The sequence below is a fragment of the Mytilus edulis genome, chromosome 1 (genome assembly GCF_963676685.1).
Source record: "Mytilus edulis chromosome 1, xbMytEdul2.2, whole genome shotgun sequence".
NCBI lineage: Eukaryota > Metazoa > Mollusca > Bivalvia > Mytilida > Mytilidae > Mytilus > Mytilus edulis.
Window position 1 is genome coordinate 53863857 of NC_092344.1, and position 17229 is coordinate 53881085.

Genomic DNA, 17229 nt, shown 5'->3' on the forward strand with positions numbered 1-17229 from the left:
TTATATTTCACCCTTCACCTTTAACCTGATACAGCAGTGTAACATTACAACAAGAAAAGACGCACTATAAAATATCAATGGAAAATGCAAGTTATTAACTCTATCAAAAAGATAAACGAATTACACAAAATACAACTTTAGAAACAAGTATATCTCGCGACACATTACAAATGCAACAATAAAACGTATGTTCTTATAAAACGTGGCATTTTCCTATGCACGGCCAAGATGAGCATGCGTATTCGTTAGGTCAGTTTTAATTATGTCAATATGGGCGGGTTTAAATTATATAGGATTGTAAGAAGTTGAACCTTACTTTGTATATATAGAAATTCAAAAATGGTCGCAGTTACCGTGGAATTGGTATAAGAAACATCCGAAATTACTTCAGTTGCCATGGAAACATGGGAATGTTTAATGTATAAAGAAAAAACGCACACTTTGACAGTAAACATCGTTTATCGTTCGAAAGGCACCCTTGCATATTTTAACATATATATGACTGTACGTATACACTTGTTACATTGTAATTTAAGATAGTGTGACGTTCACTGCGCAGAATGTCACGCATGGAAAAGCAAAGTTATGCTATTTTTGAAAGGCCGATTATGAGCTTAGATGAACGGCGACCCATTACTTTATCCCTTATTTTATATATTTTAAAATTAAAAATATTAAAGACATCATAATTTTCCAATTTTATTAGGTCCAAGACACTTTAATTCACAACGGCTATGTTTCATTTAACTGATGCAAAGTTTGTCGCTTTCTCATTTTCGCTAAATATGAAAAACATGAAAAACCAAAGTTACAAAAGCTCAAAATGCGAAATGGCCACCATTATTTCTAACCCGAAAAATCCAAACGCAAACTCGTACCAAAAATATAGATTGGTTGGTACTCGCTGTTACTGAAGGAAAGAATCGGATATGGAAGCAGCTTGAATTTTAATTTTCGCGTTTGTCACTGAAGTAATTTACTCACGCATGCTAAGTGATTTTATTTTTATTTCAGGTCATATATTAGTTAAACCATAGGCTCCACGGAGCCTGTAATCGCTCGCCTGCAGCAAAACGTAACATTATATTTTCCTCAACGTTTCGGGTGTCACCTGAACATTGTAAACCATGGAGATACACTACATCTGCTCTATACGGAGAATGTCATGTTAAAATTTATGAAAATGGGTCTTTTTTGTTAATAGTTATATAGAAATATTATACGAATATATACATAAATAAATATTAAATACTCTTACCAATACAATGGTTATGAAAGTCAACATGAGGAAGTATGGATGTGATGTTAATTCACGGAGATCTCGGTGTCCATCCACACACAACCGACAAGTCTGGTAATGATGATACGAAAGATTTTACACAGTTAAGATAAAGACATAATCGTTATAAAATAGTCCTATATTATCATCTTATAAAGCATTAATTCTCATAAAATAACACAAATTTACAATTATAATAATATCGGCAGTTTAATTAAATTGTTTTTAATATTATAAAGTAACACCCAAAGAAAAATAAAGCAACATTATAATTAATAATGACATAATCTTTATATATTAGTCCTATGTTGTCATCTTATAAAGCATCAATTCTCATAAAATAACACAAGTTTACAATTATAATAATATCGACAGTTTAATTAAATTGGTTTTAATATTATAAAGTAAAAAACAAAGAAAACTAAAGCAACATTATAATCAATAATGACATAATTGTTATATAATAGTCCTATGTTGTATTATTTTATACCGTTTTAGTATGGATTTAGAAGTCTTTGCTTATACTTTGTATAGTAATATATTCAAATAGTGGAATGTTAGAAATTAAAAGTAGATTCCTTCGATAAATAAACTGTCCATCCGTAAATACTTGACGTTCGTGTTTATTGATATTATATATATTCAAAAGAATTTGAAAAACAAATACTATAACAGGAACTTTAGTTTTTTTTATAAAATTTAAATTCAATTTTTGTTTGTTTCTTTTAATAGCATGAATAGTTTAACCGTATAGCATCTACATATTTGTGCTATATGTAACGGTTTTGAAAAATGTATTCATTGTGTTGACCAACTATATCCTACACCTCTTGATTCATTCACATTATAGATCACATTTCAAAAGCACACTGTCGATTTGCGTTCTCAAAAATTCCGGATAAAATGTCAATGAATCCGGAGTCAAAACATTTAATGTAGGCCGTTTGACATTCGAATTCAACTATTAGATTAAGATATGTGATGATGCAAATGCGTATTAAATCTTTTCCTGAGTATCAGTGAGATGCTTTCTGTTATGTTGTGTGTTTGGCTGTTCGGGCCGTATGAGTGGTAAGGCATATAAACGTGTGACTAGATGGAGAGAGCCATTTTTAATGAAGCTAAAACGGAAGTGATGAACACAAATTACAGATTTGTATAAACGAAACGAATATAATAAAGTATAATCGTTACATCCTTCTTTCTTTAAGAAAAGCTAATTAATCAAATCAAAAGGATATTTGCAAAATTTATGTCTATCAAAAGAATGTGTAATGACTAGTTAAAACTTTGACTAGAAAATTGTTAATCTCAAAATTAAAGACTTGACTAGAAAATTCACTTTAACAGTTCAACATTTTCATAAAATTTTAAACATTTATCCAGTATCAAAGTCATTGTACTTTTGTGGAAACTTCACCTGGTATTGGTAGATTGTGGATTTCTAATCGGCTGGACGGACGGATTACAATCAACATCGGGTTGACTGACACTAGGTTCCATAGACGGACTACGAGGCGGTGTCGCGGTTTGAGTATTGTCAATGTTTTGATTTGGTCTGTTATCAGTGCTAGGCGCGTTTTCTGGTATTCTATACAGATTTAAGTCAATATCATTCGGCCTCACGTAGTTGTCAGATTGTTTGTTTGTACCACTACTTATACGTATGTCTCTCCTGTTTCGACGCAATTTCTGTCCTTGATCGGTGTTCACTTCATAAGATCTAATGTCCACTTTTCTCTTAATAATACCTTTTGTCCAAGTTTTAGTACGATCATTCGGTTTCGGAGAAATCCATACACGTTGTCCATTTTCTAACTCTTGTAAGTCTCTCGCGTTTCGTTCATAATATTGACACTGTTGATCTTTGTTTCTTTCAATTTCCTTTGATGCGAATAAAGGAATATGTGGTTTCAGGAGAGATGACGAAATTGGCAATCGCGTTTTCGTTCTTCTACACATAAGTCGTTGGGATGGACTGCTAGACATTCCTTCGGTTGGTGTGTTACGGAAGTCTAGAATACTCGAGTGATGAAATATTGTCTCTCCAGAGGTTTCTTATCAATGGTTATGAAAAGTGGATCAGTTTGATTAGTAGGAGATAATTCTTTCCTTATTTTTATATATTCTAACAAAATTGTGTAAGGGCAGATAAGCTGACCTAATTTATGTAGCTGTATATTTATGCCTTTTCTAAAAGGATCAGTTTTTGATTGTTTTAATTTCAAAACTACCAAGTCTGTGTGAAATACAACATCTTCAATACATAAATTTATATGTGGATCAATTTTGTGAGGCCTTTGACACTGTAAACTCGCCACATCTCAAAAATCCATAAAATGGACAATGCATGCAGTTCTTAACATTAAACTGAAAAAGGCTTTTGGTTCAGTATGGAGAACTGCTTTACTTTATAAATTATGTAAAATGAGAGTTGGCAGGTCTTTTTATAGAGTTCTAAAACAACAATACTTAAATACTAAATCATCTTTAAAATATAAAGATTATGTATCAGAATATTTTAATATTGCTAGAGGGGTTAAACAAGGAGACACACTAAGCCCCACTTTGTTTAAGGTCTTTATAAATGATATTGTAAAAATTTTTGAGGGAAATGATTCAAGTCCCCTTAAGCTTATAAATAGTAAGGTGGGATGCCTCCTTTTTGCGGATGATCTTTTAATCCTGTCAGAATCAAAAGAGGGTCTTCAAAACAGTTTAAAGTAATGTTAAATTATGTTGTAACAAATGGCAACTCTCTTTGAATACAAACACAAGAGTGCACACGCTGAAATGTCTCGCCTTCTATACTAATCATTGATATTATGTTGATAGTCCTAAGTAAAAAGCTAAGCTTTATAACAACTGTACCATAAACTTAACATTAACCAAGATAACTAAACAAAGACCAATGAACCTTGAAAATGAGGTCAAGGTCAGATGAACCATGCCAGGCAGACATGTACAGCTATCAATGCTTCTATACAACATATATAGTTGACCTATTACTTATTGTCTAAGAAAACTTAACACTGTGCAATGAACCGTGAAAATGAGGTCACGGTCAAATAAAACCTGCGCGACTGACATAAAGATCATTAAATATTTCCATACACCAAATATAGTTGACCTATGGCATATAGTATTAGATAAAAAGACCAAAACTCAAAAACTTAACTTTGGACCACTGAACCATGAAAATGAGGTCAAGGTCACATGACATCTGCCCCCTAGACATGTACACCTTACAATCATTCCATACAACAAATATAGTAGACCTATTGCATATAGTATGAGAACAACAGACAAAACACAAAAATTTAACTATAACCACTGAACCATGAAAATGAGGTCAAGGTCAGATGACACCTGCCAGTTGGACATGTACACCTTACAGTCCTTCCATACACCGAATATACTAGCCCTATTGCTTATAGTATCTGAGATATGGACTTGACCACCAAAACTTAACCTTGTTCACTGATCCATGAAATGAGGTCGAGGTCAAGTGAAAACTGTCTGACAGACATGAGGACCTTGCAAGGTACGCACATATCAAATATAGTTATCCTATTACTTATAATAAGAGAGAATTCAACATTACAAAAAATTTGAACTTTTTTTTCAAGTGGTCCCTGAACCATGAAAATGAGGTCAAGGACATTGGACATGTGACTGACGGAAACTTCGTAACATGAGGCATCTATATACAAAGTATGAAGCATCCAGGTCTTCCACCTTCTAAAATATAAAGCTTTCAAGAAGTTAGCTAACGCCGCCGCCGTAGCCGCCGCCGCCGCCGTAGCCGCCGCCGCCGCCGCCGCCGCCGGATCACTATCCCTATGTCGAGCTTTCTGCAACAAAAGTTGCAGGCTCGACAAAAACTAAATCCATGATTTTTAGTCAGTCAAAACATAATAGTGAAACATCACATATTTACTATGAGAATAAAGCCATAATATTCATTTTTGGGAATGTTGATGAAATGTAATGGAAATTTATCACAAAGTACTTTAGAGTTGACAGAAAAGGCAAAAAAAAGTATTTTTTTCAATAAAATCCTATACTAAATCATTGAATAATCTACCTATAAAAGTAGCAAATAATCTTTTTGATTCTTTAGTAAAACCAATTATGACCTATAATTCAGAAGTAACATATCCAAATATGCATATATTTCTTTTCATCCAAATATACATATATTTCTTTTCATCGAGCCAAAAACAGAGCCTTATCTTTAGGAAAAGAAATTAATCAACTTGATTTTATAGACATGCATCTTAAATTTTGTAAATCTACTCTAGGAATAAGAAAAAATGCATCCAATTTAGGAGCAAGAGTTGAATTAGGGAGATTGCCTTCAGAATGTTTTATTAAAACACAAACCCTTTTATATTTAGCTAGACTATATAATAATAATATTAATCAATTGATAAAGGAAGCTTTTTCTCTAGCACAGTCTCTAGATTTGACAGGAACTTACTCATGGTATACATATGCAAAAAATATTGTTAAAGAGACTAATGTTGACCTTAATATTCTTTCTACTTGTAAGGACATAAAAGATGTAAATAAAATGAAAAACGATATAAAGTTAAAAATGAAAAATAGACATGAAGATTTAATTCAAACTAAATTTCAAAACATTGATGATAAAAGTAATTCTTTTCTTTATAAAAAACTTAAAAAAGATTACAAACTAGAATCTTATCTAAATACATCTAATTTTCAGATAAAGAGATTAATCACTAAATTTAGAATAAGTGATCACCATGGGCGGATCCAGGATTTCAGATTAGGGGGGCGCAAAGTTTTATATTTGCCAAGCGGAGCGAGGCGAAATTTTTTTTCAGGTAAAATTATTGAAATATTCTTCTAAAGTGGTGCAATGTAGGCATTTCGAACTATTGTGAGGTTAAATTAATGAGAAATTCAAGTTTCAAGCAGAAACCGCATAAATCCACCCTGACAATTATATATATATAGTGACTGCCGGATGGACGGACAGAGGTGAAACAATATGTTCCTGTTCTGCGAAGAACCTTCGAGTTATGATGGCAAGGTCTCCTACAAATTGGAAAAATCTACAACAATCTCCTAACTAAGAGATTCATATTGCATATATTATATGAGTTTATAAAGCTACAGTTATAAAGCTGCAGCTCAAAAACAGAAGCTGAAGATCATGCGAACATTTTATTTTGATTCTGTGTTCCTATGAAAACCAACCTACTATATAGCAATATCAGGTAATAAATATATCAATCAATCCTTGAAAGACATGGTGCTGGTAGTTGTGACAAAAAGAAATACAGAAACATCACAAAAATGAATAACCCTTGATTCCAGATCGTCAATGTGTCTAAGGCAATTGTACATGGTTTCAATAATGTGAAATGAAACCGGTTCACTTAAGAATTACTTTACCACTCCAAAACACCAGACCCGACAAACTTGGTTAAGACGATGGAACAGTGAAGAGTTGACAGATAGACGGGCGGACCTACGGAAGCAAAATGAGACGAGACAGATCACAACAGCTCACCTGACCAATACTAGTATTAGATTTTGCAAACGAAAATGTCTACTTTCTATGTGATTTTTAATTGTCCTTTCATTATATATATCTGTTTTCACTTTTATCTGATTTTCGGAGGCAGTGCAAGACTTTATATATTACTGTGTTCGCCACAAAGCCCATGCATGTAATACGGTACATAATTCGGCAAAATTTTCAGGTTACAAGTAAGAAATGTATAAAGACACAGAGTTATAAATTATAAACTAACCTTTCGCTTGAAACAGTATTTTTATCTTTCATTAAGGACATTAAGATATAATCTCACCTGAACTGTTTTCTTGGCGGTGTCATGATGAATTGTGAAAGTGAGTAAGGGATAAGGATGTTTTGGAACTTCGATTATCAAAGAAATTGATTATAAAAACCGGAAATACAATGTAATATAACAATTGTTTGTACTAAATTAACTGCTAAAAACTTTTTCTTCAACATGTTCAAACGCAGCTCCGCGTTTGACACCTTCCTTTGAAGTATAAGATAAAGATAAAGATATTTTATTTTCTAATCATAGGGCTCATAACAAGCATGTAATCACATAAAGTAAAAATAAAAAGCCTTTCTCTCCCAATCGCATACACTCACACATACAACTATCGTTCTGATTAAGGATGATTGATTTAACAGTACAACATGTAAATGAAAAATAAAGTACAGATAAAAATACAGATACAAATGTATTTTTATTTTTTTATGAGGAGAGTCAGTTGCCTACATTGTATATATGGAACGAAGGATAACTCTTACTTAAGTATATAAAATAAACCGCATGGTCAGTAATCACGTTGATTCTGTTAATCTGACCGTTTTATATACTTTTAATGTTAAAAAAGATGGAATGGTCTCTTCTGATACTAAAAAAAGTTGAAGACAACCCATGCTTTGCAAATTTTAGGGGGGCGCACGCCCGCCTAGTCCCGCCTAAATCCGCCCCTGATCACTCCCTCTTGGTTGAAAAGGGGAGATATTTTAAAATCCCAAGAGAGGAACGACTTTGCCATAAATGTAAAATACTAGAGGATGAGAAACATTTTTTACTATATTGTGAGTATAATAAAACTCTTAAGAAATGAATTTTTTCCTCACATATGTACTGAAAATAATAACTTTAATAATTTAAATGAAGAAGAAAAAATTCAATATTTACTAAATCCATCATCGCCTTTACAAACAAATAAGTTAGGATCCTTCTTGAAAAAGTCAGGGGACTCTTAACAATTTATTTGTTGTTAAAATTTTTTGATGCTGTTGTTATTGTGTATGTTTAATATGTATGTTTATTGTGTTAATATATGTTGGTCACAAACTGTAAAGTTTATATGACAATAAAATATTTGATTTGATTTGATTTGATTTATTAAATCAATAAACTTGGAACAAAAACCTTTTCTCAAACAATTTACAATTTTTTCCAAAATTTCGAAAGTTATTGGTAATCTTATGTGATTTTTTGTTTTTTGCAGTCTTTTTACAGAATTTAAAACATAATCAAGTAATAAAGGTGTATTATGAGCAGATTGTAAGGGATCATTTTGATTACCCTGTACATATTTATACCTAATTCCACATAAATATAGTTTAATGGTAGAGTATTGTAAACTCAGAATTTTAAAGCAGTGGGCTATGAAATAAATTAAAATATCCTCAGAAATAGGAGGTAAACTAGAAAATTCAATAACATAAAAGTCTCAAATTTTCTGAACCCGGTATCATAAACAGTTCTTGTAGTATTAGCAAAAGCACTGTTCCAAAGTTCATTTACTGCTTGATTTAGGACCACATTACATCTGAGCTGCTTGGGCACTTCATTGGATGTTGTGCTGCACTGGGAGCTAGTTTGCGGAATCTGTCTATCTGTAAACGAGATAGAGCATCACTTATATCATTCTGATATCCTGGAACATGTTTCGCACTAAAATGAAAGTTGTATTTACAAGCACACCATGTAAGTTTCCTCATTAATTTCATTATTTGTAAACACTTTGAACGTCCCCTTTTTACTATAGCTACTGTAGCTTCATTGTCACACCAGACAAGAATACGTTTTGTTGTCCACTGTGAGCCCCACAGTATTGCGGATACTACAATAGGGTATAGTTCAAGAAAAGCCATTGAAAATGTTTTGTCAGGATAAGCAATGTTTGATGGCCATGATGAATAAAACTATTCTCCCTTGAAATATCCAACAAATCCTTTTGTTGATGAGGCATCAGTAAAAAGTTCCATATCATAACTTGAGTAAAATTGTCTACTGTAAAACATGTTCACACCATTCCAGCTGCTCAGATATTAATAAAAATTCTAGGTCAACACGGCATTCCTTATCCAATTTAACATAATGATGCAAATCATTGACAGTAGTGGACAGCCTTATGAGGTAAGAAACAAAGGATCTACCAGGTAAAATGACACGTGAAGCAAAGTTTAAGTGGCCCAAAAGCTGCAACAATTCCCTTTTTGTACAAGATTTTTTCCTGCATAATTTTTTGATGAATTCACAAATGCGATCGACTTTATTAAGAGGTAGTCGAGCTTTCATTTTTTTCAGAATCTAGAATAATACCCAAATATTCTAAACATTTTACAGGACCTATTGTCTTATGTTTTGCTATAGGAATGTTCAGTTTTTTAAAAATCATCATCATTATAGCCATAGTCCTCTCACCATCAGCATCTGGTGGATCTCAGTGGCGTAGCTTGCCTTCTGTTTATACCGAGGCAGGGGGTCAGGGTGGCTGCGACCCCCCTGACGCTATATAGAGGTTTTTACAATTTGAACAAGAAAAAATCGTTAAAATATAGTTGCTGTTCAATGCTATTTCATCATAATAATGTTAATTATATGCCTTACTATCTACACCTGTAGGTCACGAAGCAACGAATTATAGATAATCCCCACAAAATGACAGCTGGATTGAACAAACGAATTTCAGGATACACTAGGAGAAAAACATATGCTGCATGTAAAGTGTAGCACGGCACTTGTTTTAGTGGTGTATTCCTTCGAAGGTCTTGAAATTACATATTGAATGATTTTTAACTCTTTTTTTTCATTCACGATGAACATGAAAACTGGCGAATAACTATAACATTTACTTTATTCTGAAGTCTTCATTATAAATGAACAGTATTTGGTTGATTTTTTAAATATACACTGTATATAAACTGACATGTATTAACTAACAGACATATTTCTTTGGAATTAGTGATTCCTTTAAATATTTTAAATTCCCTGCTTGTGAAAACGTACTATGAATTTAAAATAGTGAGAATAAAACTTGAGAACCACAACATATAAATTATTTTCTGTGCACTATAATATATAAATGCATATTTTGTTTTGTTTAGACTAGTACCAAAGTCAATGAACATAGTCGTAGGGGAACATGTCAACGGTTATAAATGGGGGTTTGAATGCTTTGAATGGGATTATCAAATATTTATTTTTTAATCATTGTCGCCCATATTTTAAATTTCCTTTATTTTATAATTTAGCACCATTTTAAATCCATATTCTTTTAAATTTAAATTAATTTCAGGGCCGATTTTTCTGTTTTCTTAAAACCTCACCCAGGCCCTTATATACTAGAAATTATACTGACACAAAACTAACTAATTGACCTAATTCAATGGTAAAGTGATTTGATCGGGTGACTCGTGAGTTGCATCCTCATCTATTCTACTCACTGTTTTCGCTTGCAATGGGGTAGGACAAAATAAATCTGATGTCGATTTCCTTTTACTCTGACAAACTTTAATTACAGAAAACTACCGTAAAGGGTATTTCCAAGTAGAGGAGGGAAAATTAATTCAAATGTTCCCATAAGTCTTGAATATTTCGTAAAGGGTATGAATCAATAACCGCGCCAACAAGCTACAAGTTGCTACATTATTGTTTAGTAGCCAGTTTGCTGCAATAATCATTTAAAAGAAAATACGGTGAAGGAAATTTTTTTTTGGTTGCCTCAACGTAAGCTACGCCCCTGCATCTATGGTTAGGAAACCATCCAATAAATGCAAAATGCTATCAACTTTGTAATTGTTTTCTGCAATATGACACACAGCTTGGGATAAATGGTCAAAAATTTTGGGGCTTGAACGACATCCAAAAGTTAAACGGACATAAAAATAATACATTTTTTCCCATTTTATGCAGAAAAGAGGCCACTGACTTGGTATAATAACGCGTCGGATATGTCGAACTTGCAAAGCCAGGAATTTCTTCCAAATTTCAAAATAACATCAACGGCGTCATCTATTCTTACATAAGACATTGAGCAATCCTGTTTGCCAATAAGATCATTAATACTTAGATGTTTGTCATCATTATGTGGTGAAGCTAAGTCCAATATTAAGCGCTTTTTACCAGAATATTTCCCTTCTGCAATACCAATTGGGCTTACCCTATATTTTTGAAAAGGGGGATCCTTAAAAGGCCCATACAAGAAACCTTTAAAAACTTCTTTCTCTATCAACTCAGAAATCACATCTGGTTGTGTCCTAGCAGATAAACTATTCCTACATTCTTTTGTAGGTAAATCTGTTGTAGATACCATAGTATCAAACCCTTTCTCTAAGCCATTGCATAAATAGCTTACACATTTTTTGTCAGGATGAGATATTAATTCTTTTGCAAGTTTAATAACATTAATTGGAGTAGTTGCCAGATATGGAAAATCATGTAGTCATTAGCCTTGCTTATTTGTTGTTATTTTCTCAAACTTCTGTGAAGACTTTACTGTATGTGGCTTAGATTGTACTTGAGTCCTACCTTGAGAGGGGAAAACTTTTTGACAAGATTATAGGGTATGACTAGCAACTTTACATCTACTCCAGCCCAGAATGACAAATCTTCTTTCTACCCAACTTATCAGTAGTGTCTACCTGCCTTGATACTTTATCTGGGTAGTCTTGATACTTTATCTGGGTAGTTTTGATACTTTATCTGGGTAGTCTTGATACGCCATGGAGGTTTGAATAGGACAAAAAGCAGTAGTGTGATCACTCAAATTACAAATTTTGAAAACATTTACATTCCCACCAGCAACTATTAATGAAAGAAGATCCCTATCTCTTTTGCTCCAGTCAACCTTAATCCTTCTCTCCCTTAAAAGAGCTGCTGATTTTGCAGAAAACAATTTATGGTAATCATAAAATCTGTCACCATAAAAATTACTAATATCTATTATCTCATCTTCAAAAGCATCTAGCTCTGCTCTACGGTCAGGGTAAACTGATGACATGACCCTTTTAAACTTGCCAAATGCCTTAATGAATTCTTGAATTGTGAGTTTTCTATTAAGACGGGGATCTGGCTTCCCAGAAATATTTAATTCTAAGCCATTAGCTGCAACAGAGTGAACTTGGGGAGTTTCATAATTTGGGATAAGAAGAGATGCCAAATTAACATCCTTACCTTCAATGATTTGCTTTTGAATAGAAGGAGATATAATGTCCACATTAGAATATTCATCCGAACGCACTACACATGAAACATTTCCAACTTGTGGTCCTGAGATGAAAGATGCATGCTCTTGTGTATTTCCATGTAAAACGGTGTTATTCCCTCTGTTAGAAGTTTCACTCCTATTTCCAATCCCTGCATGGTTGTACCACTGTTGGAGGTTGAATTCGCGATCTCTACAGGTGTCATGAGTATAATTGTCTCTGTAAATTAGCTGTTTGAAGGTCTCTTGTAGTCCTGCAAAACACTGAGCTATGTTCCTGTCTGTTCCACCATTCTCATTTTCGCCATTTGAAACACTGCTTCTGTGTTGATGCACTGATTCTGCTAAGGTAATTGGAAGAGTGCTCTCTAGTGAGGAATCTGTTAATCTCATCACTGACGGTCTCTGTCTGTTGTGTCTCTAAAGGTGTTACTCCATCAAAACAATTCTCTAAATAAAGTTGTTTTAACACTTGTTTCGACATACCAGTAAGTGTTTTTATTCCCTTTTTGTTACGTTCTTCTTTTAGTTTGTTTATTGTCCAGTTAGAAGGGTTATTAGAATCCCATTGGGTCTCATACGGAGAACTCCTAGTTTTCCTTCGCACACCTTTTCCTCTGCCAGACATTTTGTTCTCAGTAATTATCCCAAAATAATGTTTATTTTTCAGGTTAAATAGTCTGAATTAAATTTAGTTGTTTAAAAACTGTAATATAGTTTAGTAAAGTAATCCAAACACTGAAAGTTCAAGTTTTTAGCTAAAACACTATTAGAGCCAATATTATTCTTATAACTGCTTAATCTGCATTTAAATAAATGAATACTCAAGGCAGCATACACAGGTTTTTAATACACAACTTCTTAATGGGAGGCCTAAGTGGGAGGAGTTAAAACTGCACCCAGATTAATGTATCAAGAAACAAAGGACAAAGGTAGCCAAATACCACAAGTGGTCACTAATTAACAAGACATGTATATTTGTATTGGAACTGATGTAATTAGACCTCCTGCTAAGAACATGTGATAAACTTCACATCTAACTGATAGATATGATAATAAATCTGTTTCATCTCAACAGCAAAGAAAATACACATCCTGGGAAAATCCTAAAATAATGACTACTATGACGTTACGCACGTTATTGCGTCAATACTGTGTATTCAACAAGTCCACACTAATAAACAGCTTTTCTATAAAATCATAACATTTAAGATATATAAAACTTATATCCATAGACTAGACAGGTAAATACTATTTCGAAAAAAAAGTGCAAATTGTTTTATCATACTTTTTTATAGTCTAAAATAATGACAACATATTGACAAAACGTCAAAAATATGCGTGTCAGACGTAACAGACTTTACGCATAATAACTTTATCAGGGTTGTTTGTGTTCTTCAAAACAGTGTTATATCCACGAAAATTCAAATGAATGATATGCTTTATATATAAAGTATTACAATATTACTGAATATGCGTTAATGTAATGATCAACGCTATTTTTTGGTAAAAACAAATAGTGGTCATTATGGTCAGATTTTGGAAAATGTTAAGTTATCAAAATTTATAGGTTTTAAATATAAGATTATATGATATTTCGTTTGTGTAAATTATGCTCACAAAAGTACATTCATAGACCAAATCAGAATCGAATTTTTGCAGCACTCACACTTCATATAAAAATGCAACGGCTTCTAGCAAATGTCTTGCAAGATGTCCACTGTCGGATTTTGCCGCTTTTTACGAATAAATTGGCATTTGCGAAGCTATTCATTGAAAAATTAGATTAGTTGCATGCTACATATAGTGCTTTTCCGTAATTTTACTTTAACGTTGCAAAATAGCAACATAGTTTTTAATAATTTGCGTAGTCAAAATGACTTCGTTTTCATAGAAATGAAATGTCTTGCAAGTTTGTCCACTGGACGATTTTCATACGTTTTCAACGTTGTCTATTCGGGGTACGCTATTTATGGTGGATCATCTGTATATTTCCTCAGACAGAATTAAGTATATAAAAAAAATCCGATGACTGGGGTTGTTCGTTTAGATGAGGTTCTTAAGTTGTGAAAAAGTTAGTATCATGAGAGGATAAAAAATCCTCTTTTTCAAGAAGCGTAACACTTCGATTTTTTTAAAAATTTCTCTGCAATAAGATTCATATACATGTATAGAACTTGAAAGTGAAAATGAAAATGGGCCTAAAGCGTGACATTGGCTATATACCTCTCCACATCATACAAAGCTTGTAAATATATGAGATGAATTATAATAAATCTTTTATTGCTGACAATCGTTTCATTTTTTAATCTAATTGTACCGCAATTAGTAAATTGAATTTTATAAGCAAGACCCGTTTAATTTGTAATTCCCGAAACTTTTTTTAGTAAAGCAAATATGTATCTTCCTCCTAAATAGGTAAACATTGCATTTTATTACGTTTTATGTCAATTGGTCTCTGGTAGAGAGTTGTCTCATTGGCACTCATCATACCGTATATATCTTCTCATTTCATATAGATTTATGCATTACCCAACGATATATTTTGTTGTTTGTTGCTTACGTTACTTTCAGTGGGAAATATTTCATGCATATTCAGTACAACTAATCATTAAGAAGTATCCATATTGATATGCAAAACAAAAATTACAAGCGAAATAAGAAAAACTTATCCCAAATAATCATTAATCGCCGTAAAACGTAAGAAATTGACGTTACCATTTGAGATGCAATATCGTGCTTGACGTCTGAGTAATTGAAATAATTGTATAAACCTAAATTATATAACATATAAGTACCTATTAATTTCAATTACATTTAATTTCTGGTCGAGTGATCATTTACCACGTGCGATTTGTTAAAGGGATATGTAGTTCATTCATCAAAAAAATGGATTTTGATTTCCAAAAAGGATTTATTTCAAAGATATGGTGAGTAAATATTTGTTTATAAAATGAACCTGTTGATACATCATGACTTGTTACAATTAGATGATACAGTCGGAAACCAGGTTGAAATAGAACAAAAGAATCGAAGCTCTTTGTTAGAGAAGGCGATAAATGTTTACTGTATTGTTTACTATAGTGACAAATTTTTTAAAAGTTAATAGAAACAATCAAAATTGCAATTTTCTTCTCAATTACGAGGTGTTTTATTTTAAACACACCATTTGCATAAGTTTTCAATTTATCTAGTACATAGTTAAGCAGAACAATTGGATATCAAGTCGACGACATGGGTATCTTTCAAGTTGGATGACAAATATGCATAACCTCCGATTTTTTTGAAAAAATTACCACGGACGGAAATCATATCAATTTATTACTTCAGTAATTTTCGTGTCTGCCCTTCCATTATGTGACTGAAATTTTTTTTCCAAAAATGGGTAATAATTGTATCGGAAAGAGAAAATCGAGTGCACCGTTTTATGTTAGGGTGTGTTTGAGTTGAGTATTTTGTCTTGATATCGTACAAAGCAAGAATATTTCATACATCGTCTCGCTTCAAATTCTATCATTTTTATACATTAAAGCTACAGGTTGACGTTATAACACAAAAAAATCACAGTACTAAAAGATGAAATATATAGGTCAAGTGAAATACCTATCTAATGAGTCACAAAAACAGAGAAGGTGTGTTCGAAAAGCTATTTTTTTACTGAAAGTACTTGACGACAGTCTTTCAAGTTGCATGATGAAAATGCATATCTTCGAAAAATTCCAATTTTTTGTGTGTGATAACTAGAGTTTATAGTCTTCATACACTAAAAAAATCTAGTCTGCCCTTTCACGAAATATTTATTTAGAATTTTTTTTAAATGTTTATGAATTTTCGAAAATTCCACCTGACAACCGATCAGACAATAGTTTTAAGTTGAATCAATGCAGACAAGATTATTAACTGATGCTCATTAGCTAGTTGATACATTTGTCTTTAAAAATACAACTGACATATAAGGATCGTAATGGTGCAATATGGATAAATTTATCGGTTTCCAAGAGCAAAATTGGTAGCGCGTCATCCCTACAATGGCTTCCGTTTCTACGATTGTGAAAATGAACTGGCGTAATGGGGAAATAATTTTGACGAAGTAGGATCCTGACTGGATATACATGAATTACATACACAATAGAAATTACATGCAGGGAGTTGAGAGCACTGTACATATTATTATTCAATCAGTATAAAAGAGATCATTGCACTGACCTGACCACGCAAAATATATATTTATATACAAAAAATGTCACACATAGTAGAAAAGGCTTCGTTTTTCGTATTTGGTTTAAGACATTTGAGCCATAATTGCATTTCATGTTTTATCATATTTAAAATCACCGATTTACGTATCCCTTTCTTTTGATATTTTGGGATATTTGTTGTTTTCCAGATAACCCATTTCGTGATTAGAAGCACCGTATCTAAAATTTGGGTATAAGATGCATCTGAATTAATGACCCCAAAAATTATACTTGTTTCCGATTTTTGTAATTTTTCGATATTAAATTTTGAACAAAATTCCCATATTTTCTCAAAAATTTCCCGCCAAACGTCTTCCACCAGTTTAAAATAAATAAAAAGATGAAAAAGTGATTCGTTTTCATTGCAAAAGTGACACTTCCCGTTTGAGCGATTCATTTTTTGTAATTTTTCTTCAGTGTAAATTATATTATGTAGTAACTTCCATTGAAATTGCTTAGTTTTTCTGTTAGCTATAAAATTCTCATTTAAAGTTTCCTAAATGTATTCCCATGGTAGTTCGTTACCAAAATGTAAAGTAACTGGCTATTTGGAGCTGTTTTATTCTCATAAAAGTATCTAATATCTTTAAGGCATATTTTTTTGACATCAACGACAACTCCATTTTTTATAAATTGACAAATATTTTTTTATTTTTATAGGTCTATCAGAATGACTTTGTATGATAG